This window comes from Nelumbo lutea, chromosome 5 (genome assembly GCF_056320005.1).
Source record: "Nelumbo lutea isolate HS-2025 chromosome 5, American lotus-T2T, whole genome shotgun sequence".
NCBI classification, from domain to species: Eukaryota; Viridiplantae; Streptophyta; class Magnoliopsida; order Proteales; family Nelumbonaceae; genus Nelumbo; species Nelumbo lutea.
Window position 1 is genome coordinate 10,482,913 of NC_142688.1, and position 18,514 is coordinate 10,501,426.

Consider the following 18,514-nt stretch of genomic DNA (forward strand, 5'->3'; position numbering starts at 1 on the left):
GTGGACCATCTTTTCTCCGGCAGCAACGCCGTGAGTAACGGTTAATTTTGGGGCCTACCTAATTGAATCTGGCCATACACATGGTCCCACTCCTGGATTGCAATAATCTCTCTATGGTAGACCATCAAAAGATCACATGGTACCATCGGCCCGCCATCTTTGCTTAGGACCTCGCCTCGCGTTGGACCTGAAACTAAAAAAAAAATCAGTTGATGGCTTGATGCTTGGAAAGGAACGAATTGATCTTGGGATCTATGAGCATGAGCTTAACCAAGAGTTGGGGGTTGGGGCGTTGGGCCCATATATGATATCTTGGAAGTTTTTTCTACAAGCTGAGGCAGCTGCCACACAACAAGTCTACAACACAAAGCTCTCAGTTTTCCTTTTATCGTTTTGGTTCTTCCGCTATTATCAACTACAAAATATTTCTTTTTCCGACTTTTTATCTTTTGTCCTTTTTAATCCAGGGTAAAGACGACGCTTACTTATAAAGCTTATTTATTTTGGCAACAAGTGTGAAATATATATATATATATATATATAGATGATGGTATTCATTGATGTATGCCCCCACATGTCTCTCATGTTTCAACGTTTCCTTGTAATGCGTTAGCATGCAAGCTAAGCAAACCTCCACACCCCCACCCCGACTATTATCTCTTCCTGCTCTTCTTTATCTGGAAGGAAGAAAGTAAGAGAGAGAGAGGAGACAAAATGATATGAACCCCAATTTTCTTTTCTCCTACCAACCTCTTTCTCTTTGGGTTCTCCCAAGTCTACCGTTAGCGAGGATTCAAACCTTCTAACAATACAATTAAGATAGACCCATTTTCGAACAATTTATAGATATCGTGTGACATAGACTATAGCATTTAATTAAGGGACCAATAAGAAATGATTTAAACGCAATTATATATATCTAAACAGGATTCATGTAGCCAATCCGATATAATTAGGAAAAGAATTAAATGATGATGGTCTAATTAATTAAGAGAGCTATGTTGGTATAGACATATACAAAAACATGAAAAATCTCATATCTGTTGATCTTGCTCTTTAGTATGTTCAGGGGTCATCTGACATCTTCATCCCAACTTACCTACCAATAGAATAAAAATATTTTTCTAAGGATGATACTGCTTAATCACTTCATAGTGCGTGTTTGTTGTGTCATTTCATTGTTAGTTTGATGTCGCTTCATTTCAACATTAGACTTTTTTTCGGAAGGTCCTTTGGAAGCAAAAGAAATCTTAAACACTCAACGTGACTATGATTGGTGAAGTCTCAGAAAAGGTTATTAGAAATCACTTACAAATACATCAAGATATGTATTACAAGGTTTGTGATGAATATGCACAATACCCACTGAGATTAATTTGAGTGGGCGTTTGGAATAACCAATTTGATTTCTGAAGGAATATAATGGGTGCCACAGAAGAGCACTAATTCTAAAGAGAGGGTATATATATTGATCCTACTAGTAGGAAGGGAACACTTTCGGTTATTTACTTATTCCTTGAAAGTACTGCCTGAGTATTTTGTGGTAGCTTTATTTACAAGACTGGACGGTACGTAGAGCTCTCTCACCGATCTGAAATCTAAGATGATCATAATTGATCTACAATAATTGAAAGCAAATATAGATTGAATTGTAAAGAGAGAAAGGGAGGGAAAGGGAGAGAGAGAGACCCATGTGATGGCTGGTTGGAACAAATTTTTCATTTTTTATATATACAGAAAGCCAAATCACACCAGTATAAGTCAGCATCAGCCACAACTAACGCTAAATAAATACGACAGAAGCTGCAATTTAAAGCACCCTCAGTCGATCTAAACCGCTTTTTTGGTGCAACACCTTTGGATGAGACATGCATCCAACAAGAACGTCCCTGTAGATATATTAAACATCCAATCTTAGTAGTGGTTTTAAAACTTGGTTGACCATAGAACTCAATTGCATTGAAGGAAGCAGTAGCCCATTCATCATTTAATTTATGTGTCTGCGTAGTCTTATTTTGTTTTAACTGGTCCCTTGGAGAGGTAACCAACTGATATGATCAAAATGATTACAACTGCGGACCATAGCCATTAATATGTTTGACACGGCCGGAGCCTTCATTTAGCTAGCTACCTAGCTAGCATCTTCTAATTAATTTCAATTATATATACATAGAGGGTGGATGAACTGAACTTGTTGGCCGGCTGTGTTAGTAGCTAATGTAACCAATAATAATGCCCCATGTCCAGCGGTGGAGTTTGGCTTGGTGAGTGTAAGTCCATGTTCACACCATTGAAACAGCTTCTTGCAATTTTGTATTAGGAATATCTCTCCATTAAATATAAGTATGAAAATATTATCAATGTAAGGCTGTTCTAGCAAGCATTGCACTGACCAAAGCCGGACTCGTGGCTGAGGGGAATCATGGTTCTTTATGCCTTGAAAATTCCTACAACCCCATTGATATCCCATTTATATTTTTGCCCCCCACCCCCCCAAATTCTATGTTTATTAGAATTTAGCCTCCATACGAAAAAAATCCTGACTCACCCCTGGCCCATGTCAGCCATACATGCAAAGTGAGAGATTGAGTTGTTGTGAACCATATATATATATATAACTCTCATATTAGAGTGTTATTTATTTGTTACACCTTCCACAGCCATCAAATTCAAATTCAGCTAATCCAGACTTGGGATAATATGCTAAGCACCCTCTATTGATTTAAAGCCCCATTCTTCCTTTTAATCCATCCCCAAAGACAAAAGGTTTTCTCTCTCTTCTGTTATTCATAAAATCTCAGATGGAACAGGAAGATTGTTCTTAATTTAATTGCTTATTCCTCTACTATAGCTGGCTATGCATTGAAACCGACATGGGCGATTAATATGTATTGATCATCATTACTGGACAATCAACAAAAATAGTCCATTCATGAGAATGTAGAGCAGGAGAAGTCACATGTTGAAGATAATAATAATAAAAAAAAAAAATCATTTTCAATAGCCGGGATAAGCTTTTTTTTCAAAGAGTTCCAGGCAAGTGCTAGTTGTAATTAATTATTCCCCTCCTCCTTTCCATGAGCTTTCAACGACCCATGTGATCCCTTTATCTCACATGCATGCTCCCACCTCCTTTACATTCCATATTATTCCATCCTTCTTTTCATCCTCTTTCTGTCCCTTGTCATCCGATCATTCCACACAATTTAAGCTACTTCCTATTCCCTTCATTAAATCTATATTATAAAAGTACATATTTATAATGACTGAGTTAAAAACTCTTCATGTGGTCCAATGGAGATTGTAAGGTTTGCGCATAAACTCTTTTTTGTGATTTCATTTCATTCAGAGATTATTACAGACATGAAATGCAGTTTTCTTGATCAGTCCCCTCATTAAATAGAGGTAGCAAACATTTAAGAAAAGAGAGAATGAATGATCCCCCCTTCATACGTGGTTCAATTATCATTGTGGTCCTTTGCCATACCAAAGCAATTGAAACGCCACTTTATTTTTGTCCTCCATATGATATCATATGCGTCCTGGATAAAAACTGCACTACCTTTAGCCTTTTTCTCTTCCTTGTTTGGAGCTCAAGTATAAAGGAGAGGGGGGTAGCTAGCGGAGAAGAAAAGAAAATTAGTGGAGACATAGGCATGAGTAATACTTTAGCTGTACACCATGAAAGCATGCTCTTTGCCAAACAAAAGAGATTTCGCCTACAAAGGCTACAACCAGTCTACGGTACAATCTTCTTTGATGGTGATGAGTTGTCAATGTTGTGCTGTCTTTAAGGGTTTTGATTTTGATTCAATCTTCTTTATGTCGGATACCATCAACTGATTACGTATGATAATTTGCAAACAATTTTCATTTGGTGTAAAGGCCTAAGCTTATACAAATCTGCTTGGTGCATTGAGAGGCATCTCACTTAGCAGCTTCTGGTTTCGTGAGGTGGGCCTCACTCAGACAGCCAGCCCATAAGCAATGTTGTGTGAAAACCCCCAGAAAGCCCAAAATAACTTTCTTACAAGTTACAACCAAGATATGGCTTTCCGCTGAAGGCCTGAAGTTTCCTTTAATGGTTTCTCAAATCTCCAGCCATGCTAAATGGGCTCTCTCAAGTCTCAATAATTGGTAAAGGTTGAACCGCGCGAGGACTGGGGACCCTGGAACTATATACATGTCACAAGGCCACCTATCCTATGTTTCAAACGTCAGAGATCCAGAATCACCATCAGATAGACACCACTCATCACCTCAACCAAAATTTAAATGGGTGCTTCGGAGAAGTTTCTCCGTAAAGTCAAAAAGTAGTTTTACCATAACTTAAGTAATGCTGAATTTATTGCTGGGTAGTTGTTTTAGTAGTTCCTTTATTTTTCTCCTTTCTTGCGTGTCGATCTTTGTTGTGTCCTTTTTGTTCTTTCTTCTGTGGCTCTACTTCTAATGGATTGGAAACCCTTTTACCCAAAAAACAAGTAATGCTTACCAGTTGGTTAAGAGTCATCATTCCAAACTGTCTTGAAACATTTAGAGAGGTGGCAAGTTACAGAAGCCCCAGACGGCCAAAGGTTAATAAGGTAAGGAAACCAGCATAAAGTAAATCCAAACGGCCGGCGTAGTCACTTAAGTCATTAACCGAACCGAAGGGTGTATGACAAGCATTTTTTATACATACAAAATTTTCCCTCAACTTAATATCGGTTATAAATTTCTCATCCAAGGCTTGGGGAATGAATGTATATACAATCCAATAACAAATTCATCAATGTAAGAAGTAGAGACAAATAACATTCCAAAATCAATGTTTTACCTAACCTATAAACCAAACCTTAACCGGGCCAAAGGTTAATAAGCCTTGCTCGCTGAGTTGGCTTCCCCATCTGCATCCCTATCACAGCAATAATAAATTAATTATGAATTGAGACCCTTAAATTAAATAATATAGTAACTTTGATGGGTTATCTTAATAATCAATATAATGTTGATATTATTAGTATTAGGTTCAAAGAATTTCATGTTTTACCTCATAATCAAGGTTCAAAATATTGATACACCCAATAGGTAAGTAGAGACCTATCAGGTAATATTGATACTTTTTTTTATTATTTTTTTTTCAAATCTAGTTCAGACGGGTCAGTTTAAGGTCTGTCCATCCCTTGAACCGGTCAAGACCCCAAAACACCCCTTGTAGAAGTGTATCGAGAATTTCCTAATATGATATATATCAGTCGATACGGCCCAATATGTATCAAAATTTTGAACCTTGCTCATAATTCATTCATTGCCTATGTATGAATCCTTTAATGTCCCGTTCGCTTTTCGGTAAATTATTTACCCATGCTCTTTTATTTCCCATGTAAATAAGGCAATTACCATTTTAGCCATAAAATTCAATTATTAAAATGAGTATTTTTGTCCCATTCAAGTGTTGACAACTTTCCCCCACGTGAGAAAGTTATTTACCCACCTAGGAGATGGATATCACTTACCCGAGTAAGTGACACCCAGAAAAATATTTCTTAGTCTCCACATAAACGTGAAAAAATAACATGGATTTCTTAGTCAATGGGAATCAAAATCTCATTAACCAACTTTCCCCCCTCTCAAGATCCAAAAAAAGAACGCCCCCTAATTGTATCAATAGGTTTTGTTTGTTTACAATACAAATTTGGCACTTAGATTAACTTTTTTTTTATATTACATAGTACACATTACAAGGGACTAAGGGATTGGAGGCAGGTGGGCTGCACATGACATGCATTGGCATTACTACGAAAGAGCCTGCAATTATATAGAGATGAAATATGCCAAAGAAGTTGATTTAGAGAGAGGAAGACAAACATATAAGCTTGCTTCCATAGCCATTTGATACCATCTGAAGCTGAAGTGATTGAACTGCATAACTTATTGCTGTGCTTTTCGGTGGATGAAATAATAAACATATAAATTAAAAAATATGGGTATAATAATCTACTCGGCATGCCTCTCAATCCTTAAGGATCTCACAACCTACTTAAGATTTATTTACCAAAAGAACAAGTCAATAAGTCATATAGTTCAGCCTATTCAGCTACTTTGAAGTGGACTCTTAATCTTTTTTCTTGACTTCTTGTGTACATTTTCTTTGGTCTTCACCTAGAATATGTGTGAAACTGACCAAGCATATTCTTTTGTACTCGCAACCTTTCTCCATTTTTTATTTTTTATTTGATAGGTATAATCTAACTTCTTAAAGTGCGTTTGAAATAATAGAACAAGATATGAAATTTATATTACCCTTAGACTGTGTTTGGTTTGAAAGAAATGGTAAGGAAAGAAAGGGTACCTGATCTAAATGTATGGGATTACAAATAGACTGAGTGTAAATTCTGATTTACCCTTACTTTATATTTGATTTGTATTACTTGTTTGTGAAAAGTAAAATGGGAAGCAAAATGAAATAATTCCTGCTTAATTATATGAAAGAGAATTGAAATAGGAGGGTTATTTGTTTGGGAGTTTTGTAGCAAGCAAGATTATGTAATCCCTATTTTATATGAAAGAGAGTTGAGGTGAGAAGTGCAAATGAGATACAAAGTACAAAATTCCTTTCAAGTAGGAGTACAAGTCATAATTACAAACAAGCTGATTCAAAACTGAACTGGATACAAAATTTGTACCCAATTTAGGGCATTATAAACAAATAGAACATGATTGTGTGTGATCCGGTGCTTCCTATTGGCAAACAACTCGATTGCCAATCTGGTGAGGTCGTCTGGTCGAGGTGCAAGAAGAACAGATCAGAGTGTTTAGGTTGCCTGATCCAAGGTGGGCACTCCAATGCTTAAGTCAACGAAATTGTATTTGATTGTATGAGAACTAGAGAGCTAGAGAACTGTGAGAGCTAGATCGCACGTACCTTTTCTATGAAAGGGAATACCTTTATATGGACCATCAACAGTGAGCTTCACAAAACGCGTCCGAGATCTCCCGCCCGCCCATTTGGTTCGGAGGTGGTTTCACGCTCGGAAGTGGACTTCGTGTAAGCGGGTAGTGTCTATCTAATCGTGCCTGAAGCAGGCGGGGAGGTAATCAGCTTCTCCGACGTGGTGTCATGATCTTAGGGAAATTGGAGGCGACATCTCACTCAAAGAGGAGCTCGCCTGTCACATCATGCAAACCACTGAGTCACTACCAGGTCGGCGAAGGCAGGTCGCCTCTTATGCCGACCTGACATTGTCCGATCTAACTGCAGGTCGACCTGCCGAGGTGAGGCTGAGGAGTCTATGATAGGGGCGAGATGTCTGTCGTGCTTCCAAAGTCTATTTGCGTGGTGCTGAATTGGCGTTTGGCAATTTTATGGAGCCAAGTGTCACGATGTCACTGAAGGGCCAAATCCATCCTCATCATAACCTAAGGTTATGTTTGATTAAAAAAAAAAAGAGAGAAAGAGAGCCAAACACGTCCTAAAAATTGAAAGCATCAATACATATACGAGTGTATCACATGAAACTTATCTGTTTTTTGAACCCACCCACCGTAGGGTGGGGTTTCTGTGGAACCCTTCCTTATTTATCTAAATCCTGAAACCTTGTACTAGAATTATTAAGAGAAAAAGAGTAAGCATATAGTTGAAAACGTGCACACTATCTATAAACTTTGCATGCCTAATCATATTTTACTATTGCTAAAACAATTTCTGTTAACATTTGATAATAAAGCTTATCAGCTACTGTCATAATAAACGATACAACCATTTAAACCTTTAATGTGGAGCTTTCCCCTTTATTTCCTGTTGGAATAATTGGAGCATAACCCCTTTTATTACAAAGCGACCATACTCCTAACTGTTGGTCGATTGCAAAAAAAGCACACACTCCATCTATTGATTCTTTTCCTGTACCAAGGAACCATTTTCCACAGGATGTGACTACTTGATAAATAAAGGATATATGCCTCAAAGTGGCTTCTCTTTATTCTCCCTCCTCCTTCTTCAGAGTGTTTCCATTTCTTACTCACCCCATCCTCCATCAATGCGGTTGTTTGACAGATGATCATCTTATATAATACATTCATAATTTGTAGGTAAGAACTTTCTTCATTACCAAATTGGCTAAGACAAATCCGTTTACATAGTTCATATGTGGATGGAGATGGTTTATAAGTTATAACATAGTGGATCAATTTGCTTATTAAATAACATCCAACAGTTTCCAATTCCACATGCAAAGACTGGGATGATCTCCAGATCGAGTCAACAAAATGTGGTTGGGCTTATTAATTGTATTCAGCAGAAGATAGTTATTTATGTTCTCTTTGTAGATAAAAAATTTATTTGCAGGGAAAGTCTGAATCCTATATTCCTTTACAAATTTTGCATTGGTTCACTTTTATATTTGTTTGTTTGTATCTATGATTTGCACTGACGGTATAAAATTTGTATCTCAGAAACTAATGCAAATTTTGCATCTCCTTCCTCCCATATCAAATCTTTTTCATATAAAATTGGGAACACATCATCTTCACTCCCAAATAAAATAACTCTCTTCCTACCTCCATTCTATTTCATATAAGGTGGGAACCACATTGTTTTACTTTCTATTTCTATTTGACTTTTCACAAATAAAATCTGAAGCAAAAGTAAACCAGAATTCACACTCAGCCCATTACACCCCATGCATTTGCATCAATGCAATGCAAACAAACTAAGCCTATGACACTCTTTTAAATTTATATAGGGTTAATTACTTATATACCATTAACAGCTCACTCTTTTAAATTCAATGGGGGATGATATTTATAGGGGGAGCTAGGCATAAATACATTTAGGAAAACAATTTCCCACTAAAAATCATCCCTAACCATTTGTTATGTCACCAAACTCCTGCTTCTTTGATTCTCGTCCCCAAGTCAAACTCCTTATCTTAGTGAAACGCCAAAAGTGTCAAAATTGTTTTGAAATTTTTGGGTTATGGCGGCCAAACCAGGTACACAAATACTATAGTGGTGTTTCATATATTTCAGGATTTTTCAAACATGTGTCTATCCAATTAGTAAGTACATTTTGATTTACACAAAACATCTTCAATCTTGTAACCGGTCTGTGCATTCGGGGACTTTTTTTAGACACACATGTTATCGGCAGCTAAACCAGGTATATAGTGTATTAGTAGTGGTGTTTGCATCATTATTCTTGTCTTTTACATTTGATTTGTTAAATTTAACATTGGAAAGGTCAATAATGCACATATAAGTTGTTTTTAAAAGTTGGGGGTATATATAAGTAATTCTCAAATATATAGGGCATATATAAGTATCCCATTTATATAATACAATTTTCTTTTTGAGAAAAAAAAAAACATTTATTGTGACTTATTTATTGCAAGAACAGCATTCTATTTGCTATAAAGAACAACACTTAATTGATAAAAGATGAATAATTCTACTATCTTTTTCGGCAAGTGTTTGTATACAATTCTTCAAATGAGAAAATTTGGTTGTCCACATTATGCTATTCACATGATTCATGGAGTTCATATGAATTTAGGGCCCGTTTGGTTTATAGTCAGAATCGGAGTGGTCCATTCCCATTGTCTATTTGGTTCAAACAAGAATGGGGATGGGAATTAGAATCAGTAGGAATGAGATTTCATTTCAAAGGGAGGGGCAGAAAATGGCCATTCCCTCAAATGGGGGAATGCCATCCCAGCAAGAATGGGAATGGGATTCCAATTCCACCCAACCAAACAGTTGGAATTGGAATGACCCATTCCGATTCTGATTCCAGGCCCGTATTCCATTGAACCAAATGGGGCCTTACATGTCACACCAGGAGAGCCCTATGGACGTAGAATGCCAAACTTTTTCCCTTTCTAAATTGCTATTAAGAATGACAATTGCTATGAGTAATAATTGCTTAGGAGTCCAGACTTGCTGACCACAAAGCCTTGTGGGCAAGACCTTAGAGACACACATAGGGATGGCAATGTGGTGGGTTTGGGGAGATTTTTGTAAATTATAAACCCTCTTTGCCTCTCTAGACCTCCCAACTCTTACCCTACCTAAAATTTGTAGCAGGTTGGATTTTCATAATCCAAACCCTCACTGTACATGAACATGCAAAGCCTTCCTTGAGCCTGCTTTCCTGGCATTTGAGGGCGGGGTGAATTTGGTTCACAGGTTGGGTCCAGACCCCATATCTAATTTCCATCTTCATCACCACAAAACCTGCCAACCCTTCACATCGATGGCTCCTTTGATCCGAACACAGGTCATGCAGGATGAGGGTTCATCATCCAACATCGCCAACGCCAGCTCTCCATTGCAGAAGGCAAACCATGTTGAACCATTAACAGTTATGATGCAGAAGCTAGAGCTCTCCTAGGAGGTTTGCATGCAGCATTATCTCATGGTATAGATTATCTTTTTGGTATTTTTGGACAGTGCAGCCTTACTGGAGTTTGCAAACACAAACAACTCAACCCAATGGATAGATCAGCTCCACATATGTCATTTACGAAGACTAATATCTTCTTTTACTTTTATTCGGCTTGTACATATAAATAGGAACTACAATCAAGTGGCCCATCTTTTTGCATACATCTCATGTAAGGGCCATCTATCACTGCACTATAATATATCATGCACTTCTCATGTAAGATCATTCTAATTAATACAAGGTTGCTTATTTTTGTAAAAAAAAAATCCTATTATATATAAGCAATAAATAAATAAACTAATATGAACAAACATCAAAATTTCTAATTATTTGATTAAAACACATGAAAAACACAAATTATCAATTATCATTCATATAAAATTCAAAATATTATTATATATGAGGTTGGGGAGGACTGGGTTTAGCCTAATACCACGTTCTAATTGTACTTGTGCACATGATGTGGCTGGTATTTTGTGGTCAGCATATCCAAATTCATTGCTCAGGTTGAGATGACTTCTTCTTTATTTTAGCTGTCTCTATCAAGAATTAAAATATTTTATAAGATGGGATAGGTCTCTAGTGGTCACAACTGCAACAACTCTAGTGCAAACTTAGGTTTAAGAAATAGGCCATATTATGTAACAAGACTCAATTGTGAGGTGACTGGGACTTATACTTCATAGGTGCTAAGGTGACAGGCCACAATATGCCACTATAGGTCCTATGAAAATCTTATCTTAGAATTGCCAAGGGGGAGTGACATGGCAATTTGGCATCTAGTAGTCATAACTGTGGTGATTCTGATGTCAAACTTAGCTTTAAGAAATGTGCTAGATTATGCAACAAGACTCAATTGTGAGGTGGTGGGGACTTATACACAGGGGCTAAGGTGGCCGGCCACAATATGCCACCATAGGTCTCATGAAAATCCTATCTTGGAATTGCGAGGGAGGGAGGAGTGACCTGACAATTTGGCATCTAAAGAGGCTCATCCAAACATCTGTAGGGAGACACTTGCTGATTTATCTTTGTTGGGAGCATATAACTAGCCCTGACAATTTGGCATTTAAAGAGACTCATCCAAACATCTATAGGGAGACACACTTGCTGATTTATCTTTGTTGGGGGCATATAACTAGCCCTGACAATTTGGCATCTAAAGAGACTCATCCAAACATATATAGGGAGACAAACTTGTTGATTTCATCTTTGTTGGGACTTGGGGGCACATAACCAGATTTTTTGGTGTTTTCTTGAGTTTGTGCCATTTACAGAGATTTCTTGAGTTGTTTTTGTTCTGGTACTCTCAATTACTTGCTTTTGTCTTAACAAGTTTAGTCTGGTTTTGCAGTTGTATTTTTTACTTTCTTGTTATTGATTTTTTCTACACTGTAACATGAGCACTCATGAATGAATTTTCCTTTAGGCATAAAATAAGGTAGAAAATTAGGCAACATGGCATATTGATAGGCAGTTCACAATTGGCATTCTTGCACCTTTTTTTATGGTTTTGTAAGGAAAAGGGGAGAGGGGGCTGATATTTAGTGAAGAGACAAATAAGCTACTATTTATGGAAAAACATGGAGTGCTTTTGCATGCACTTGTTATCTTGTGATCACAGGTTTGCCCCCTCTATACAAACTGGGATGCCTCCAATTTACTCTACAAAGAAATAACTTCAAATTAAAGAAACCTTGTTTTGGAATCAACAAAATCCTGTCACATTGAAAGAAGTCCCCCTTGCACACCCCACCCCCCCCCCCCCCAAATGAAATATAAGTAGCATGAAAATTAAAAGGTCTACCATGTTAACAAAAATATGATGTTTGGAGAACAGTTAGAAGAAATTAAACAAGAAAAATAAATGAAATTATAAGCTTCATTTTTGTCTCTAAATAAAATAATAATGTAAATGAGTGAATAAGTGGATGATGTTAAGAGATTTAACAAAGGTTCTCAATAAAAGCATATCGAACTGGTCGAATTACTTCAAACCATGAAACAAATCCTTTTTTTTTACTACCAGGAGACCTTACCCACCAGCGAGTTGGCACCTAGCTAAATGAGTTAAAATTTGTATATATACACATGTAAAAAATGTTGGTTGATAGTTCGTTATAACTAATCTTGCCACGTTAAAGGCAAGTTGACAACTGGTGTGTACCACCGACATTGTAAACTTATATATGCATGTATATTCAATCGTTTTTCACAATAATATAGAGAATTATTCATTTGCTGAATTCAATTCGTCATTTGTCATGGTATCAAAGCCCATACGAGCGAAGCTTTAATCACCGCTTCTCATTGTCTTTTCATCGGAACTTGACTTTGCAAATCCTTATTTTGGTGGTTCTTGCCGATTCAGTCGCCACTGTTTGGTGGTTCTTGCCACTGCAATTTTTCTTAGCAGATTTTTCACATCCTTGCTCTATTTCTTCGTGACATTTTCTCTTTCCAATAGTTCACATCATGATAGATCATGATCAAAGCTCACCATATTTCCTTCATCCATCCGATAACCCAGGTACGATCTTGGTCTCATGTCCATTAATAGGAGAAAACTATTCCACATGGCAATGGGCTATGCAAAATGCCTTGAATGCCAAGAACAAATCTGGCTTCGTTGATGGGACATTTCCACGACCTACTCCTGCTTCAACAGAGAAACGGTCATGGTCTAAATGTAATTCTATGGTCATTTCTTGGATTTTTAATTCCCTTGCTCGAGAATTATATGAAAGTGCAGTATACGAGAGACATCTGGTGTGATTCTCAAGAATGGTTCGCTCAAAGCAACATGCCACGAATTTATGAGTTAAAATGAGATATTTCTCTCTTGCATCAAGGTAATCTCTCAATGGCTTCTTAATTCACAAGATTAAAAGGTCTTCAACTTGCAATTTTAGCATTGGTCCTTGAATGTACTTGCGGGGCTACTAAAGAAATACTCGCCGACCATGAAAGAGACAAGTTGAATCAATTCTTAATGGGGCTTCACGACAATTTCAACAATTCCAGTGTGAACCAAACTTATGCCTTAATCATCTAAGAAGAGAAGCATCAAGCGTTGCTTTTATAGAAAAGCTCTTTCACTCCAAAAGCAACTGCCTTCAAGACCTCTATTCAACGAACAATCAAAAATCAAAATACAAGTGTGACCATTGCAAGAAGTAAGGCCACACCAAAGATCGTTGCTATGAATTAATTAGCTACCTAGAAGGTTGGGAGAAGGGTAAATCAAACAAAAATAAGCTTTTGATCTCATTCACTATGACATATGGGGAGCATATCGTGTTCCTTTGATCCATGGCACCAGGTTCTTTCTTACCATTGTTGGTGATTTTAGCCATTGCACCTGGCTTTATCTCATGAAGCATAAATCAGAAACTTATCAATTACTTGTATAATTTTACAAGACGGTTCATGTCTAATTTGGCCAAAGAATCAAGGTTGTTCTGTCAGATAATAAAAAGGAATTTTTTTCTATCCCCTTACAACAATTTTTCTCTTCCAATGAAACCATTCAACAACACTCTTGTGTTGATTCCCCTCAACAAAATGGAATTTTTGAAAGGAAGCACTGTCACCATCTAGAGGTTGCTCAGGTACTTCGATTTCATGCTTCCTTACCTATTTTATTTTGGGGAGAGTGTGTACTAATTGCTGCATATATACTCAACTACCTTCCATCTAAACCCTTGAATGGCAAAACCCCTTTTGAGCCATTATTTGGTATACCAGTCACATATGACCATCAACATACATTTGGGTGTTTGTGTTATTCCCAATAACTTCTTATTTCCAGTGACAAGTTTGCCCTTAGAGCAGTCCGTTGCTTGTTTGTTGGTTACCCATATGGCCAAAAAGGATGTCGGGTATATAACTTGACTACAGAATGTCTATTTACTTCATATGATGTCACCTTTTATGAGAAGATATTTCCTTATGCCTCCCAAACAGCAAACTAGGAACCCAAACTTGGTCCTAATATTGTAGTCCCTCTTCCTCAACATGGCAATAGCCTTAATCCTTTTGTTCATGACAACAATGGGCCTGATTTCATTTCCACTCCTCATAGGGATAATGGGCTCAACCATGGGCCAGCTCAAGATGAGCCAAATTAACCTATTGAACATGAGCCTATCATTATTGAGATCGACACAATTGAGTCTAGGCCAACCACAACATCAAATCCATTAAATCACCAATCCACTTCTCTACCTAGACCTCAACGGATTCGACGCCCACCAGTTCATCTCCATGACTACATATGCCATGGACCTACTTCCATCTCTAGCCCGCAAGCCCATGTGGAACCTACCTCATATAGCTAGGCCTCTCGTGACCCAAATTGGTGTCATGCCATGTAAGAAGAAATTACTGCTTTGGAACAAAATAATACATTGTCTATTGTTGACCTCCCACCTGGCAAGCACCCAATTGGTTGTAGAAGGGTATACAAAATTAAGTATAAAGCTGATGGCACAATCAAACACTATAAGGCGTGCCTTGTAGCCAAAGGCTACACGCAAATTGGAGGCTATGATTATCATGATACTTATGCACCCGTGGAAAAACTTGTCACTCTTCGGTGCATACTATCTATAGCTATCGTACAAGGATGGGAACTACACCAACTTGATGTTCACAATGCATTTCTGCATAGAGACTTATCCGAAGAAGTTTATATGACCATTCCTCCGAGATTTCCCAAACAAGAGAAAAACAAAGTCTGCAAGCTACAAAAATCATTATATGGCCTAAAGCAGGCTTCTCGTTGCTGGTTTGAAAAGTTTGCATTTGCCCTTAAAGGAATTAGATTTGTACAGTCTATTGCTGATTTCCCTCTTTTTACATCAACTCAGGGAAACTCCTTTGTGGCCATTATTGTCTATGTTGATGACTTGGTCATTACTAGTAATGATCCTTTACTAATTCAAGCTCTCAATTCATATCTTGATGGATGTTTTTGACTTAAAGACCTAGGCCATCTTCATTATTTCCTTGGAATAGAGATCACAAGGACTTCTAGAATATGTGTTAATCAATACAAGTATGATGCTAATATCATAGTTGAAACAGGCATAATTGAATGCAAACTAGTCCCCCACCCTATGGAACAAGTCACTTCATTGATGACTCAAGCCCACCACTTGCTAATGCCACTCGATATAGAAGACTTGTTGGTCGATTTTTTTATTTGACTACCACTCGGCTTGAATTAAGCTACCCTGTTCATGTTCTCACTCGACACCTTAGTGCTCGACGTGAAGAAGATATGTAGGCCGCCAAATGAGTCATTTGATATATAAAGGGGCCCCCTCATCATGCTATATTTTTTCTATTCAAAATGATCTTACATTAAGGGCCTATTGTGATTTCGATTGGGTCTCATGCCCCACCACAAGAAGATCAACAATTGGCTATGTCACTATGCTGGATCACTCACTCATTTCATGGAAAACAAAGAAACAAGTTACTGTTGCTCGGTCTTCTGCAGAGGCAGAATACCACGCCATGGCCCTTACCACCAGTGAAGTCTTATGGTTATGGCATGTTCTTCATGACCTTTGTCTACCTTGCTCTCAACCAGTTCATCTATTCTATGACAACCAAGTAGTAACAATTCACATTGACATCAACCTGGTATTTCATGAACGCACCAAGCACATCGACATCGACTGCCATTTTGTTCGTGAGAATGTTCAATCCAAGGCTATAGAACCCTGTCATGTCCCTACCATGTCATAACCTGTTGATCTGTTAACTAAAGCCCTTGGGGCTGACCAATTCTTTTTTCTTTTGAGCAAGTTGGACATTACCCATGCTCCAACTTGAAGGGGGGTGGTGTTAGTTGATAGTTCGTTATAACTAATATTGCCATGTGGAAGGCAAGTTGACAACTGGTGTGTATTGTCGACATTGTAAAAATATATATACATGTGTATTCAACCATTTTTTGCAATAACAGAGAGAATTATTCATTTTCTAAATTCAGTTCTTCATTTGTCACAAAAAAAGGGAAAAGGAGAAGGTAATGATCAACTTGGATGAATATAAATGCATTGTACATTATTGACTATATAAACTTACTAGCGGGGGCCCATGTAATGCACAAGATTTGTTAAATTAAATATAAACAATAGAAACATGTAAGAATATACAATTATTTTATATAATAATTAATAATCATTTATATTTTATATACTACTTTTAATATTTTTTTATAATAAAAATTAATAATAATTAATTTTAGATAGGGTTGTTTGTCAAACTTAGGGATGACAATTTTCCCCATTTCCTTGATCCCCATGGGGATTTGCCCTAAATGGGGTAGGGAAGGTGATGATTTTCCTCCCATAGGGACAAAGATGGAAAATTTTTCATCCCTGTTGGTGAGGACAATGCGGGGATGAGGAGAGCACTCCCTACACCTGCGGGGACCTTGATCCCCACCCCATAGGATTCCCACTAATATAAATGTATATATACGCATATGTTTATATATGTATCTATGTATATATGTATATATGTATACATGCGTCTATATGTTAATAATTTTAAAAATATGGTTGAACATGTTCAAATTTTTCTAATAGGATTGTAAATTTTAATTATTTTGTTTTTTATTTTTAAATAAAATAAAAATAAAAACATAATGGTTGACATTATAAAGAATCACGGGGAGTGGAGATCCCCATGGAGACGGGGATGGGGAGAGGCTCCTCGTCCCTACCCCACCCCGTTGCCATTCTTAATTAAGCTAATGAAACTGACCAAGCTAACTTCTAGTATTTCTAGTCGTCTTTGATTCAACAACTTCACAACCCAATTGGGTTGGATCAGTTTCACTTTGGCCATTTGTAAACTGACTAAAATCGAATGACCTAATTTTAAATATATTTTTTAATACAAGAAAGTGGAAAATTCTAATATTTCTTAGGCTAAAATATTTTATATCATAAATTTAATTTTTAAATAATTCCATTATAATTTTTTTAAAACTTTAACTTAATTTTTAAATTTAATTTTTTAAGTTTAAATATTTTGAACCGACCGACCCAACTGAAAATTGACCCAAACCGATATAACCTAAATGACCAACTCCCCAACTTGACCAGGTCAATTTGGTTGGCCAAACAACCTACAACTAAATCGAACCAACCCGTGAACAATAGTTTAATAATCAATATTATTAAAATTTTATAGCGAAAATAAACACTAAATTAAATTTAAAAAGCTAAATAATAGTAGTTTAAACTCCAATAATTATTGAAAATTTTCTATTAAACAATAAAATAAAAATTGATTTATACATAATTATTGAAAATATGTTTATCACAAAAACAATAATTAATTACTGAAGTACACTAAATATTAATTTTAGTATATATAGATTAAGCTTTTAAAATTATTATTAATAAACAACTTGTTTTTGAAAGTTATTTTCTATATTATTAATTGGTATAAATGAAATTATTTATTTATAATATTATTTATTTATTGAAATAATATCATTATTTAAAATTTTAAATATTAATTACATGTTGAATTTAATAATCCATAAAATTATAGTACTATTAATATATAATTTTGTTATTTTAACTATTTAAAATCTAGTTATGTTAAATATTTTGTTATTTAACTAAACACTTAAAATCTTAATCTATTTATTATACTTGAAAGCTATTCAATAACTATTGAAAATATATTATTAATTGATTTAAAATATTAATTTTAATAAATTTTTATGTAAAATATTTAGTTATTGAAATGTTTAAATAATATTTCATTTTAATGTTATATTTTTATTATTTGAATAACATTTAGATTGAATAATCTAGAAAATCTTAATTTATATTGTTTGTACATAATTTCGTGATAAATTTTGTAAAAATATATAATTATTAATAATATGAATATTATTAAATATATTATAACTATTTTTTATCTTTTTAATAAATACTTTAAAGTTATTATATAATTTTGTTAGAATATTTAAATAATTCTTAATTTTTTTTTTTAATTCAAACTTTCTTTAGGTAGATGTAGATAAAAAGTAGGGGAGAATATAAATAAGAATTT